Source organism: Scardinius erythrophthalmus, assembly GCF_964197995.2.
Source record: "Scardinius erythrophthalmus genome assembly, chromosome: 8".
Taxonomy (NCBI): Eukaryota; Metazoa; Chordata; class Actinopteri; order Cypriniformes; family Leuciscidae; genus Scardinius; species Scardinius erythrophthalmus.
The window spans coordinates 9895748-9910644 of record NC_138228.1 but is presented as its reverse complement, the minus strand read 5'-3'; positions in this window follow the sequence as shown (position 1 = coordinate 9910644).

Genomic DNA, 14897 nt, shown 5'->3' with positions numbered 1-14897 from the left:
AATATGAGGAGTATTTACTTCTGTTATGGTGCTACTGGAGACTCAGCTGCATAGATGCTCATTGCCATATCTAAGACCTCAAGATGCTATTGAAAGACCAAAAAAGCCATATATTTAAAAATACAATCTAACAAGACAAAGAGATCCGTTCATGCAGAGACATTAAATTTTATTCGCATAAATGGATCACAAGCAATTTGTTTTTTCCAAAAAAACTAAAAATAAATAAATAAAATTAAAATAATAAGTATTATTATAATTATATCCTACAATTATATCCATCCATTCATCCATCTCTCTCTCTCTCTCTCTCTCTCTCTCTCTTTGAAACTTTATTTTCAATCTGAACAAGTATGCCTGTTATGCATAAAATCAAATCAAGGTATCGTACCAGAGTATATTTTAAATAACCAGCAGTTCCTTAGGTTATAATACACAGCTCTCTACTGTCACTGTAGATTTAGATATTTTGCATGGTTTTGAGATGTTGAATATGAGCTAGCAGAATACGCCAAAGACAGACATCTGATGTAGTGTCTGAAGAGGCACTGAACCCATAAGTAGACAGGCCTGGAATAGAATATAAAAACATAAGCAGAAAATATTTAAGATATAGAAGAGGAATTGACTATAGGGGAGCATGTTTTACTCTCACATTGGATCTATTTTACATAATTTTCTTTCACAGAAGCTCACACAGCTAAACGGGCCTGCCACCTTGTTTTCATACGAGAAAATTAATCAGAAGCATGTGCAAAAAGATGTGTAAAGAGAGAGATAAGGTGAGAAAGAGAACTTATAATTAGATGATATGTGATGAGATAACTAGGAGCTTTTTGAGGTGGTTTAATTATTAATACAATAAAGTATAAGGTTTGTAAACCCAAATCGATAAGTATTACATTTTTGCAAAAAACCTGTCCCTCACCGAAGGCCGCCGATTCTTTTCATGAGGCCCCATATTATAACAACTTAAAATATTCTTGCATCATGGCAACACATTTTGCAAGTAAATGGGAAAGCACCACTCTCATTTTCTACAAACATTTTTTTATTAAAAACTGAGTAAAATCTAGTTTTAGTTTTAAGTACATTCACTTTAAGTGTTCATTGCAAACCCAGTGAAACAAAAATAATTTAATGACATGAGTAAGTGGGGTAAAAGTGCTGCCATTCTGGACTGCAGGACAATAGAATGCAGGAGTAAAAATGTAACACTCTTCAGCAAAAAAAGAAACACAAATGTGATGTTTATTCTAAGCAGGGGTGTCCAATCCTGGTCCTGGCAGGCCAATGTCCTGCAGAGTTTAGCTGCAACCCCAGTTAAACACATCTGAACCAGCTAATCAAGGTCTTCTAGGCATACTAGAAACTTCCAGGCAAATTGAGGCAAGTTGGAGCTAAACTCTGCAGGACAGTTGCCCTCAGGGACTGACTTTGGACACAACAAATCTAAAGTATTTTTTGCTTACTGGTATGGTTGAATTTGATCAAAGGTAGTAGCAAAGACATTGGTTAAAGGATAAGCTCGGTATTTTACACTTAAAGCCCTGTTTTCAGATCGTTTCTGATGAAATAGAACGGTTAATATTGAAATTTGTGGTGCGTTCAAGTCCTCCTGGGAAGTTCATACGTACAAGGTGGGAAGTCGTGCTTATAACGACATGTCACTTTCGTTGGAGCAAAATGGCGGAGTACTTTCTCTTTATTAATTACACAAAAATACAATAAGGTTCTTAAACTCTTGTTCTAGAAAATGAAGAACAAAGAAATGTGCATCAGGTGTACTTTGTATTTTTATGTTTTTAATTTATGAAGCCACTGCCAACTCATCGTTACATGTTGCATTGTTATATTATAATACTATCATATTCTGTGTTGGCAATTAGCTAACTGCGCTGTAAATAGAAAAGCCTGACAATATCACAGCTAAATACCTTTACATATTGTGTATTCCGCCATGTTAATCACTGACACTCTCCATGGACAGATCGGAGCTTAGAGAAAATCCCAAGCTCCCCACTGGTATTTACGACATTGTGGTGGCGTTCAACTCGTAAATACGATCTAAAGGGCCAGCAGCATGTGTCCAAATTTCAATCTTAACCGTTCTATTTCATCAGAAACGATCTGAAAACAGGGCTTTAAGTGTAAAATACTGAACTTGTCATTTAATAAAGTCTGATTAAATACATAAAGTATATTTGTGTAATTTGACATTTAATTATTATAGGTTTTCATAATATTCTGAGTTTGCAATTCATTGTTTTTATCCATTTTGAGGAATACTGAATCTGTTATTGCAAGTGAGACGAGTAAATGCATGCTCACATTTAGTCTAGAACTACAATAACACACAATGCCAGTCTGCAACTTACTTCCGATTTCTCTCAACATGGGGACAGGAGAGGTGACGGTCAATAAATGGGAAAACAAAGTAACTTGGTTACTTATTTGAAAAAGGAACTATTTTGTCATTTCAAAATATGTAATATTTCATTGTAAATTTAAAAGTAATGCATTACTTTTCTAGTTACTTGATAAAAGTAATCTGATAATGTAACTCACATTAATTGTAATGTGTTACTCCCAACACTGGTTGTCATGATGTACTGTAACAGCCTGAAGCTAAAAACAAGCATGATAAAAACATCATGATGAATGTAGTACATCCAGATTACATTCAGAACATACTTTTTAGCGGTCATAAAGTAATTACTTATTCAAAATAAGTATAAGAGTATGCGATTTCGGACGCTGCTTTATATGCCTCCTTTTGGAGGACTGAAGGTTGCATAATGTTTTCAGTGTACAGGTGGCGTGTGATGACAAGGAGGAGAAATATGTTTGTGTGAGTACTTCTGTGTGTATACAGTACATGAACATGTACATCTCACGTTTGAGACACGGCAGACTGTTTGTTTAATTACTGTTTAATTACACTCAACAGCCCCTGTTGCATGCAGATACAGTCAGCACTCAGCACATGAGGTGTGTATCCTCAGTAAACAGAGTGTAGAAGTGGTGTGTTGACAGAAAAGATCGATACTCGGGCAACTGCTGATGGGAAACGGAACAATCTTCACTTCTGATCCCTCGGTAATAACACCGCCAGTGTCACAGACACACACACGCTTGTCACTCAGCCTGATGAGCATCTTACAATCTCTCTCCCAATATCTGTGTGTATACTCCGCACATTAACGCTGCAAACAGACACATGCACATTAAGAAATATTTGTGAGATGTTGTTAAAAAATATAGTTGAACATGCACAGATATTTAATTTACATGTGCATTATTAGAGAATTGAAAGAATAATCGGGTAGAAACAGGCTAAAACTCAAATGTAGTCACGCGTGTAAACACATGCTCATCGGATCCAGTCTGATGAATCATTGGGATGGGGGCAATGGCTGCTTTGGGGTTGAGTCAGCATGAGGGTCTAACATCTCAAGCTCTATATTCATTCCTGGTGGCAACAATTGTGGACAAGTACTATGTACACTTGACTGAATTTATGAGGGACAGGATTCTAGTGGGAGAGCTAGATTGGATGGGTACTTTTGGTTGTCAATCATAATAAAAATCTTAAAAGTATCTCTCAAATGTCTTTCAAAGATTGTGACCAAGCTCTCTTTTTCTCCATTTTAGTATGTAACGGCCACTTTTCGAGATTCCCTGTGTGGGAAAAAAACGAACGCTGCCTTACATTTTCTTCATATAGAATATTAGGTTTCACTCTGAAATATATAACATTACAGAAGTAAAATATGTTGTGAACTCTGTTTCACTTTGCACTAACATACACAATTCAAATGATTGGGGTCGGAGATTTGTGTTATTTTATGTAGAAAGTTTTTTTTATGTTTTTGAAAGAAGTCTCTTACCAACACTTCATTTATTTTATCAAAAATACAGTGAAACGGTAATATTGTGAAATAAATGTTTTCTATTTGAATATATTTTCAATTACAGTATATAATTTTAAATAATCCTGTGATGGCAAAGCTGAATTTTATTGTCTTCAGTCACATGATACTAATATGTCTTATTATCAGTTGAAAACAATTGAGCTGCTTAATATTTTTGTGCCAAGGACGATCAAACATAAACATCCCATATACCAAGGACAGCTCAATATTTTCACATATAAAAAAATAATTTATACAGTGAGAAAAACAATTATCATGATATAATGTCTTGAATTTTTTAACATGATTAACATGTTATTTACCATAATCATATTTAATCATAATCAAATCATATTTACCATGATTTACCACATTCTAGTATGATTTACCATGATTCAAGCATGATTTACCATAGTTTACCATGATTTACCACGTTCTAGTATGATTTACCATGATTCTAGCATGATTTGCCATAGTTTACCATGATTTACCATGTTCTAGCACAGTTTACCATTATTTACCATGTTCTAGCACAGTTTACCATGATTTACCACATTCTAGTATGATTTACCATGATTTACCATGTTTCTAGTATGATTTACCACAATTAACCACGTTCTAGCATGATTTACCATGATTTAGTCAAAAGAGCCAACCCCCATTTCTATATGATGTTTTGATGCAGAGATATAGGTCTTGCTAAACGGTTGCTAGGGTACTCTATTTGGTTGCTATGGAGTTGCTTGGGAGCTGCCAATGATAAAACTCCAAAGGCTGCTTGTCAGTATGAATTATATAAACCAACTCCCATACCTCTGACATTCAGAATACAAGATATCCCTCTTTGGATTTTGGTTGCTAAGGTGCTCAACAATGGTTGCTAGGGTGGGGCTAGGAAGTGTTGAGATGATTCATGATTGGCTTTTTGCTGCCCCAAGTCAAATGAGCCCATCCTCATGTTTCTATGACACTTCTATCCAAAGATATCCCTTTGATCTCTTTGAATGGAAGACTATGGAACATGCTAGGGTGCTCTAAATGGTTGCTAGGGCGTGGCTTGTTAGCTTCACAATGATCCTGAGAGACTGACTGGTCGTGTGAGTAAAATGAGCCCGTCCCCTTGTCTCTATGACACTGTGATCCAGAGTTATGATCAATACAAAATCCCTATGCAATTTACTAGGAAAAACACATGCGTTTCATGGGCCGACCTTCGCCATAGTAAGTCTATGGGGCAACTTTGGGCACCTCTTGCCCCCCAGGGATGCAACTTTTACCCCATTGTGAGGTATGTTCTTACAGAGCCTGTCAGTCTCTTCAAATGTGGTAAACTGCACTTTTCTGCGAAATCCTCTGTCAGAGCTATGGCTCGTCAAAGTTTTTCGCAAAGTGAAAAAATTTGCGAAAAACTGGGATTTTTTGGAATTTTTTCGGCTGCTTTTTCGCCCCTGGGGCGAACACCGTACCCCTGATCTCTTATAAAAGTCATAGCACACCATTCCTCAATAATCTGCACATTTTGACACCTCATTCGTGGGTCTGTGACAAAAACTGCGGGAGGAGTAGTGCGTCAAAATGTTGTCCAGAAGAAGCAGCAGAATAATAAGCATGAGCAATAACAATAGTGATGCCTTGCTTTTGGCAAGCACAACTAATAATAGAGTTTGAAAAGCACAAAAAACCCTGGCGTATACTTGTGTACAACATAATTCTTGTCTTCTATTTCAGGAAAGGAACATTATGTGCATATGCATTCTGAAATGAGACTGTAGAGAGATGAATTGCTCAATTTGCATTCTGAGTATGTTAAAAATGTACCTTGTATGATTTTGAAGATAAAAAGCTGTCTGGTTCATACGTCCTAATGAATCTAAATGTATGCAAAAGATATGAGCAGACTTGACCATGTTAACATTGCACTGAGAGAGCTCTTCCTAAAGTGCACTCTTTACCCACATTTAGAGAGAGAGAGAGAGAGAGAGAGAGAGAGAGAGAGAGAGAGAGAGAGAGAGAGAGAGAGAGAGAGAGAGAGAGAGAGAGAGAGAGAGAGAGAGAGAGAGAGAGAGAGAGAGAGAGAGAGAGAGAGAGAGAGTTTAAAAATGCTGGTATGCAGAGAGATGCACACTTTAAAAAAAAGGAAGAAAAGGAAAACAGTAGATCATGAGTGAAAGGAGAGAACAGGATGGAAAAGACAGAGATTAAGAGGAAGGACAAAGATGTGATGTCATGGTAACGGAAAGGTGTTGTTTAAAAGGCTGAGAGGAATAACAGGCTGACCGTGAACATAAAGAGAAGACTGACTGGAGAGTAAATGGAATTGGTCCTCAGTTTTGAATGTCCTAAAAGGTGAAATAAGATTTTTATGGTTGAGTGCAAGGTATATTTTTCACCTAACGTAAACTGCACCTTACCTCTCACACAAACGATTGCTGTATGGCTTCTGGAAATCTATGAACTATACGTTTTTTCCATTTGGAGCATGGCAGTATACATCACCACTTTCATTGTATGGAAAAGAGAACCACAGACATTTTGCAAAACATTTCCATTTGTGTTTCATCAAAGGAAGAAAGTTATTCTGGTGTGGAAAGACAAGAAACAGAGTAAACACTGAATATAGGCAATATCTTGATTGACCTTTGACCTTTGAGCATGAGGTATGTGACATACACTACCATTCAAAAGTGTAGGGTCAATAAATTTTTTTTTTTAAATGAATTTAATACTTTTATTCAGCAAGAATGCATTAAGTTGGTCAACAGTTATTTCACAATAATAAGTTTCACTGCATTTTGCATTTATAGTTATAAGCACGTGACAGAGGAAAGTTCCAACAAATAACATAACACATCCTACTGTATATGTCCGATATAGCATAACACATGTCCAATACCTGCTAAAAAAAGCACACACATTTGATTTCCACAGGATGGTTACTCAGGAAGTGTAACCAGCATAAGAGGAGCGTACAATCGATCAACTAGGTGGGAGAAAGAAAGACACCAACACTAAAACAATGCCCTAAACTCCATCCGTGTCTTGCTTTCAGTTTTCTGTTTGTCTACTGGTTTCTCTTGCACCTAAATCGTAATTCAGACACTTCCTTCTCAATTATCTCTTGTTCACTGTTTTTTAATACAACACCACAACTCTCTCTCTCTCTCTCTCTCTCTCTCTCTCTCTCTCTCTCTCTCTCTCTCTGGTGGGGGAACAGAAACAGAATGGCCTCCTGCTAGTCGAACGAGGAGCAACTCAGTACAGCTGGAGAAAGGTCACTAATGACAGGCCTTCAGCACGGCTGTCAGAGTAGCCCACAGATATCTCTCACACACACACACACACACACACACACACACACACACACACACACACACACACACACACACACACACACACACACACACACACACACAACTGCCTCCACCTGCATTGAGCCATGCAGAGAAAGGCATAATAAGCTCAAATCATAGATAGTGAAATGGATAAGCAGATGAACGGACATAAAGGACAAATGAACAAAAGAAAAAAGGGCAAAAACAAAGATAAATGAATGGGTGGATGGATCAATGACAGAAATCTGTATGCTAGTGAGGAAAGGAAGATCATATTAACCATTTTGTTTAATTGTTGCCATCTAGTGGACAAAATAGAAATTAACTGAATAATCAACTTAAAGATCTCATCTATTCTTCCCAACCACATTTTTCCCCTCTATAGAGTGGTGCAGGTAGGCCAACCGGTAGTTAGCAGCACCCTGGTTTCCTCGACAAAAACCCAATAGGCTTTTGGATTATTGCAAAAAAACATGCTCTGTGATCAACAAAATGTATTGATATTTACACGTTTTGTCTATCAAGATCATTTTCACAGATGAATAACTTTAATGAATTTTGAAGCCTAAATGCAGTTGCCAGAAGTAAAAAGCTAAAGATAGGCTATAAACGAACTACACTACGGTTGCGTGACTTCAACTTTTGACAACTCTTTCAGTTTTTATCTAACAAACATTTCCCCAGATAGTTTGAGTTAGAATAGTTTATAAGAGCAAAATTATAAGCATAATGAGGCTGTAAAAGCCAACTGAGTTTACCTGTTCAGCGTGATGACGCTTAATCTCCTCTACAGCCTCTGTAGTCCCATTTAGCCACTTGTTAGCAACTGCCTATTTCCAAGACACATAACAGATTCGAAAAATCACGAGTGGGGTAATACTGATGTATTTTATGTCATAGAATAAAATGTGAAAGTGTTCACCACAGACCTTATTTTTGCAATTTAACAAAAATCTCATTCAAAAAACCCATTGACATAGGGACGACAGAACCGGAAGTGCTAAAATGCTAACTCGTTTACGCGTTTTGGCCTACAAAGTGATGTCATACCTGCACCACTCTATTGACATATATCCTATTGAAACAGGAAGTTTGGGTCAGACATATCACCATATCATTGAGCTCTTTTTTAAGTAGCGCCAATGTAATTGTATCTATGTGTCACCGCCATAAAACTTGATTTGCTACATGCAACGAGATATAGGATAAAAAGGTTTGCACCAATATTAAAGCAAATAGAATAAACTACTAGTCACAAAATCTTGATTTCATAGGGTCTGTAATGGGGCACTAGGAGTCTCCTTCTTTGGCACTCGCCTGTCATCACATGATGTGTATGTAGCCTACCACACACACTCAATCACATTCACTTATTGTCACTAGTTCCATGTATCCTCAAGGCTTGTGTGGCTAGTGAAGCAGCGGCTCAGCACTACATCATACAGTCCTCTGTCAGTGATATCACATCTCATATACCCTCCAGCCACCTGCTCTGCATCACCAGACCAGCAGGACCACATCCAGCCAGCTATCAACTGTCCCAGCAGGTCTCCGAGAGAATCTGATGGGATCAGACACTCAAAGGCCAGTGGTCATATTCTGAGATAGGGATAGGCCACAATGGTCGAGTAGTTGTTGGACAATGATTTTTAGCAGTGGTTTTTGAGCATATTGACCATTCACTGGTTAAATCTTTCTCAGAAACGTTGTCTTTAAATGAAGTACTGTTAGTCTGTCTTTCATGGTTAAAAAAAAGAAAAGAAAAAACGTCACTATTTTTGAACGCATGCAAAAGTCTTACGTAAATGTCCTCATAATATGAAAACCATACCAGCCTAAAAAACCTGACTTTCATTGCAGCAACAAAAACAACACAGGTTTTTTTATATCTTCTTTTATGTCCCACAGAAGACAGGTTTGGAATGACATGAGGGTTAGTAAATAAATTTAAATTTTTTAAGTGAACTATCCCTTTAAAGGGGACATATCATGCTAAATGCACTTTTTTAGCCCTTAAATGCATTTTGTTGTATATTTGGAGTGTTTAGAAGTACAGAAAAGATTAAATTATTCTCTTCAGGTGCTTCGTTGATATCTTTATATTCTGTTTTGGTCATATTTTTCAACCTGTTCAGATTTTTCTGTTTTCTATGACGTTTTTTGAACTATCACGTCACAGTATTTGCAGCGGAACTGCCAAATAAGGACATTGACTTCCGGCCCAACACTTCGAGCGATCCGCCATTATTATTTCTCGCTGCAATTTTGTAGTCCAAGCTAAAGGATGCAGAAGTTACGAGACTCGGAGAGGGTAAGTTAAAATGATCGGTTGTTGGATGTAGTAACCCACACGCTTCATTACACCGTCTAATGTAGATGAACTGCCGCGCTTGTGGCGCATGTTTAACTGAAAGAACGAGCAGAGAGAGAGAGAGACCCGGTCTCGCGCGCGCTCGCACTCTCTCTCAGAGCCCGGCGAAAGTGTAAACAAAACATCACCCTCTCCAAACTAGACGCTGTCTTGCTCTCTCTCCCTCGCACATATTAATCAAAATAAATCGACACGGTGGTAAAAGGTCGGAAGACCAAAGTTTCATGTGTAAATACAGTAACACACCATTGCGATACATCCATATGAAGACGTTGTTCTGCAGGTTCGTCGTCTTCATTTTCATTTCGCTCCGGCTCCAACTCTGGCTCGAACATCTAAGGCTGGCTGGACAAGTCTTCCGTTGTTGATATTTTGTTAATAACGTGTGAATAAAAAGTTTCTGTGCCGCTAGATAATCCTATCTCTGCTATCAAACTACAAAAATGGCCGAACGGGGTGGAGTTGAACCTCTGCAACCTGGAGAGGGGGCGGGTTATGAAGTGTCTCAATTGTATTTAAAGAGACCGCACCAAAACGAGTTGATTTCAGAAGCACCTAAGAAAAGGGGTAAAAAAGGGGCCCGTGGAGCTATAATAATGAGGAATTCAGACCCAAGCATTGCAGTTCCGATTTATATAGACTACAAATGTATGATTTATATGTAAAAAGGAACAATTTAAAAGCATGATATGTCTCCTTTAAGTCCAATTAGTTGAAAGTATAGTTTTGCACATTACTGGTCTGATGCTGCATCCAGAATCGTGTACTAACTGAGTAGGTGTTACATTTGAATTTAATTTGCAAACATTAAAAAAAATACGCTCTATATAATATGAATATGGGTAATGAAATGTGTACATATGTACTACATCCGACATGTTGTTACTGTCATGTGACTTACTGGCGTCAGTTGCGTCGCTTCACTTCCGTTCATAAATCCTCTCTCGTGGCATCACAGGATAGTAAAGTGTCCATCAAATGCATACTTCAGAATCTCGCCAGAAGTGGTTGGTCATTCATGGACTTTTCGCCCACTGTTTTTCGAAAACTTTGTATGCGAACATACAGTACTACTCTTTTGGCGTACTGTTTTTCGTATACTATATAGTAGGAAAGAATTTGATTTCGGACGCAGGGTGTGAGTTCCTTGCCTCACATTCACAGTCCTGACACAAAAAAACCTTCTTAGTTTTTGTTCATTTACTTTATATGAGAATTTGATATGGTTCCCATGTGTGAAGTGGAGTTCATATACAACCAGAAAATTAGCTTGCTGCACTGCAACTCATAAGTAAAAGCCATTTTCTCACAATAAGTGGCCTATGTATTTTTCTTCAAGCTTGCAAACTTCATCCTGAATGTTTGTGGCCTATACGCACATAATAATTCTTTTTGCACTCTTTAAGAGGCAAAGTATTCTTCCCTTAAATCGTTATGAATATGCCACACGATCATCATGAAGGATCACTTTGGAGGTAATCAGGGAAGCAGAAAGAAAGCCAATTGCAAGGAGATACGGCCCAGGAGAAAATAGAGAGATGCGAATGTGCAGCTAATTGGGACGTATGAGAGTGGAGAAATGAGGAAATATGAGGGAAGCAGAGAATTAGGAAGGGAGGGTGTAAAGAAAGAGAAGAGGAGCAGGAGAAAGCAGAGGGAGGCGTATACGGGACCTTGACGACCCAGGTGGAGAGCATCTGTGCGTTCTGGTGAGGAGAAGAGCACTGAGTGGAGAAGGTGATGAGATGAGAGAGGAATGACAGGAGGGATGTGTTGTCACCTCACTCAGGGCCCATCATCTGTCTTTCTACCCTCACTGAGCAACAGATTTTAAAATGACACACACTCTCACACCTTTACATTGTGCTTATGACACGCTATATTAGAAAATACACGTACTTGTGCTCTTCTCTTTCTCAAACACACGCTGTAAATCCCCATCAGGAGGAGATGAAGACCATGTGCTCATCAGAGCACCCTAGAGATGATCATCTAGTAAAACCCAGGCTGTATTACAGCAGGTCCATCTCAGGCTGAGACCACACAGATAAGAGGAAGACCTCCAGGGCAAAAGCACTGCTTCTCAGTCATTATCAAACACTCAATCTCTCTGACATATCATCAATATTTTTGCCTCATATATGAATCATTAAATATACAATTTGCAATGCCAGAATCAGACATTAAGAAGTTTGTTCTGACAAAGATACGGCCTAGGAGAAATGAGAATGTGCAAGAAAATTATTTTCTATAATATAAATATAAAATATAAATATACAAAATTGAAAATATATAAAAATTATGTTTTTAGAAATGTTATTATAGTATTGTATTACATTATAGTATTATATAATTCTCTCATCTCTCTTAAGTGTGAAATGGACCTCCTTGACTTTCCAGTCTTTTGTCAATTTTCTGTATATGAGTAAATATAGCATATAGATGACGAACTTTACAGACATGCTAAAGGCTACACATTTTTATGTCATTAGATGTAAATTAATTGAGTACTACTGTAACACATTATTGAATGTGCTCATTTATCAAGATTTTTCATAAAAAAATAAAAATAATTGACACAAAGTGTACAAACAGCTCCTCCTTCCCTCATTAGGGAAGCAATTAAACAGGAAATTTAATGGAAATGTTTAATGTCTGCAGGTAACTCTTGGTGCAGCGATGGCATTATTGGTTGTTGATTAATCCATTCCCTTGTCTCTCCATACAATGACCTTGTTGCGGAAATTACAGATCAATAGCACGAAGTGGCGCTGTACATAACTCAACCAGTCACCGAGCTAATAAACACCAGTGCCAACCCCTGACCGGCAAATTAAAACCCAATCAGAGAGGCCCCAAGGGGCCCAGGAGAGAGTACAGCAAGGCCAGTGACTCACACAGACCTGGAGCTTTGAACAGAGGACTTAATCAGCCACTGATTAGAGTGGCAATCAGAGCATAGGCTAATGTACAGCAGGGATGCTATAAGTGTAATTATACTTCGTGCAACGCTACTGAGGTGTATATACCACTCACTGATGTTTCTTGTAATCCCAGATTTGTTCTTCTGACTCACAGTTCACATGTTTTCTGTCTTTCGCTCTCTAGCACACGGTGACAAAAACACACAAACCCAAAGGAAAATTTGATTGCTTTTTGATTGTTATGCTTTCGTTCTATATGACGCTTGCCATTAGCTGGATATTTAGTGATGCATACCAGAATGGAGCCTCATACCTTTTTCCTCAGATGTTTCTCCTAAAATTCTTTATAGGACACATACTGTAGAAAATGAAAAAAACTAAATAATTGTTGGAGTATAGAAACAGCATGACAAAAATAATGTATTACATAGATTGATAGCATAACCAAGGTCATTTGAGAAAAGTTTCAGTTCATACTGAAATCTCAGACTTTGGATTGCAGGCTTTGTTATCCTGAGAAATCTGAGCAAAGTTTGAGACATTGTGAACTTTTCTGAGACACTCAGGGAGTGTCAACTAGGGTCTTTTTTCAGGAAAATCATCTGAGAAGCAGAAACCTTAACTAAAGTCTCCATTTGCCGTCTAGGAGAAACAACTGAGATTTTAGAGATCTCATTTGTGATTTTTCTTTACTATGGGAACACAGATACACATAAACTATACTTTTAAGAACCTCCCATTGACTTCTGGTGTTCTTAAATTAAGTTAATTACGTCACTGATCATTATAGACATCTTATGGCATTTTTACTTCAATTATTTGGCCTAATTTGATTTACCCTAAATACATTTTCAGTCAGTTTACTGATGTTTTAGAATGTCTGTAAGGACATTTCCAGAAATCCTCACCCATATGCAAACAATCACTTCTAAACAAGCGACTGAGAAGAAAGTCGAGATACGATTACACTTTCAGCTGTAGATCAAGAACAGATCTCATGTCTTTTGTTGATTAACATCCTTACACTCATCTCTGTCAGTAACAACAAACAGCTGCACACACTCCTGCATGTGGAAGAGATGTCACAGATGAGGTACAAGGGAGCCATCTAAAGGCCTGGAGGAGAATGACATGCACAAGTATGCTGACTTCAGCTGGAACACTTAGTTTAAACAACAGCAGCTATACCAGTGAGTGAACAGGGCTGTGGTGACAGTTGTGTGTGATTTGACAGGTTGACAGTCTCTAGTGGCCTGAATCAGCAGTTCATCTCTCTCTCTCTCTCTCTGTAACACTGCTGTCACTCTGCCTACAATTTGTCAAAGGACAAACACAGTAGTGTCAAAATACTGTGCTCAAAAATGCATTAGCTGAATTCAGAACATGGTTAAATGGGCAGTAATGTACAATGTTTTTCAGTTGTGTTTTGGTACCAAACACACTAGAAATCGCTTCCCTTGTGATCAAATCTGTGAACAAATATTTGAAGATAATCAACAATAAAAGACCTTAACTTATGCTGTATCTTCATCGCCAACTTTCAGCTTCATTTATTCACTCTAAATATCACTGCCCAGGAAGTACACTGACACATAATGTTAAATATAATCAGACTGATCTCAGAACAAATTAGGAGGAAACAAACATCACTCTAGTTTTAATTTCGCTAAAACGCCCGTGACCGATTAGCACACGCTGCAACATATTGAGCTGTGGCGACCATAAGAGTGATGTGAATTCAAAACCAAGAGCATTTCCTTATCCTTTTCAGTTCTCTCTGTACTCTTAGGTGAATAAAATGGGGGACTCACTTGTTTCTACCACTCTAATAGATGGCATCAAGACCATTGTGCAAATCAGATGCGTGTCCATCATTTGTCAGTGAAATTGAGCACCAGAGATCAGGCTCTGTCATTCTGGACCTGATTGGTATAGCATAACTGTCAAACTATTACACACAGCCAACCAACCAACCACAGAAAGGCTCTTATCATGTGTCCATCAGTAGACTGGCAACTACAGCAGATGGTGTCAGTATATTATGTATAGGCTTAGATAGATAATTTATGAAGGTACTACAGTATCCTGACAGAAATACCACCATCATTGTCAGTGACTTTATTTTTACTTTTTCATTTTTTTTTGTGAGCCAGCATAAATGGCATAAAGTGGACCTAAAGTGACTGATCCCCACTAACCTGGTATTTCAGGTATCTTGAACTCCTTGTTCTAAATAATGAATCTAAATAATCAATTACAGCACATTGGCAAGACCATCACTACCGTATTTGATTTTTAAATGTTTTTGAAAGTCTATTATGCTCACCAGAGATGCATTTATTTGATCAAAAATTCA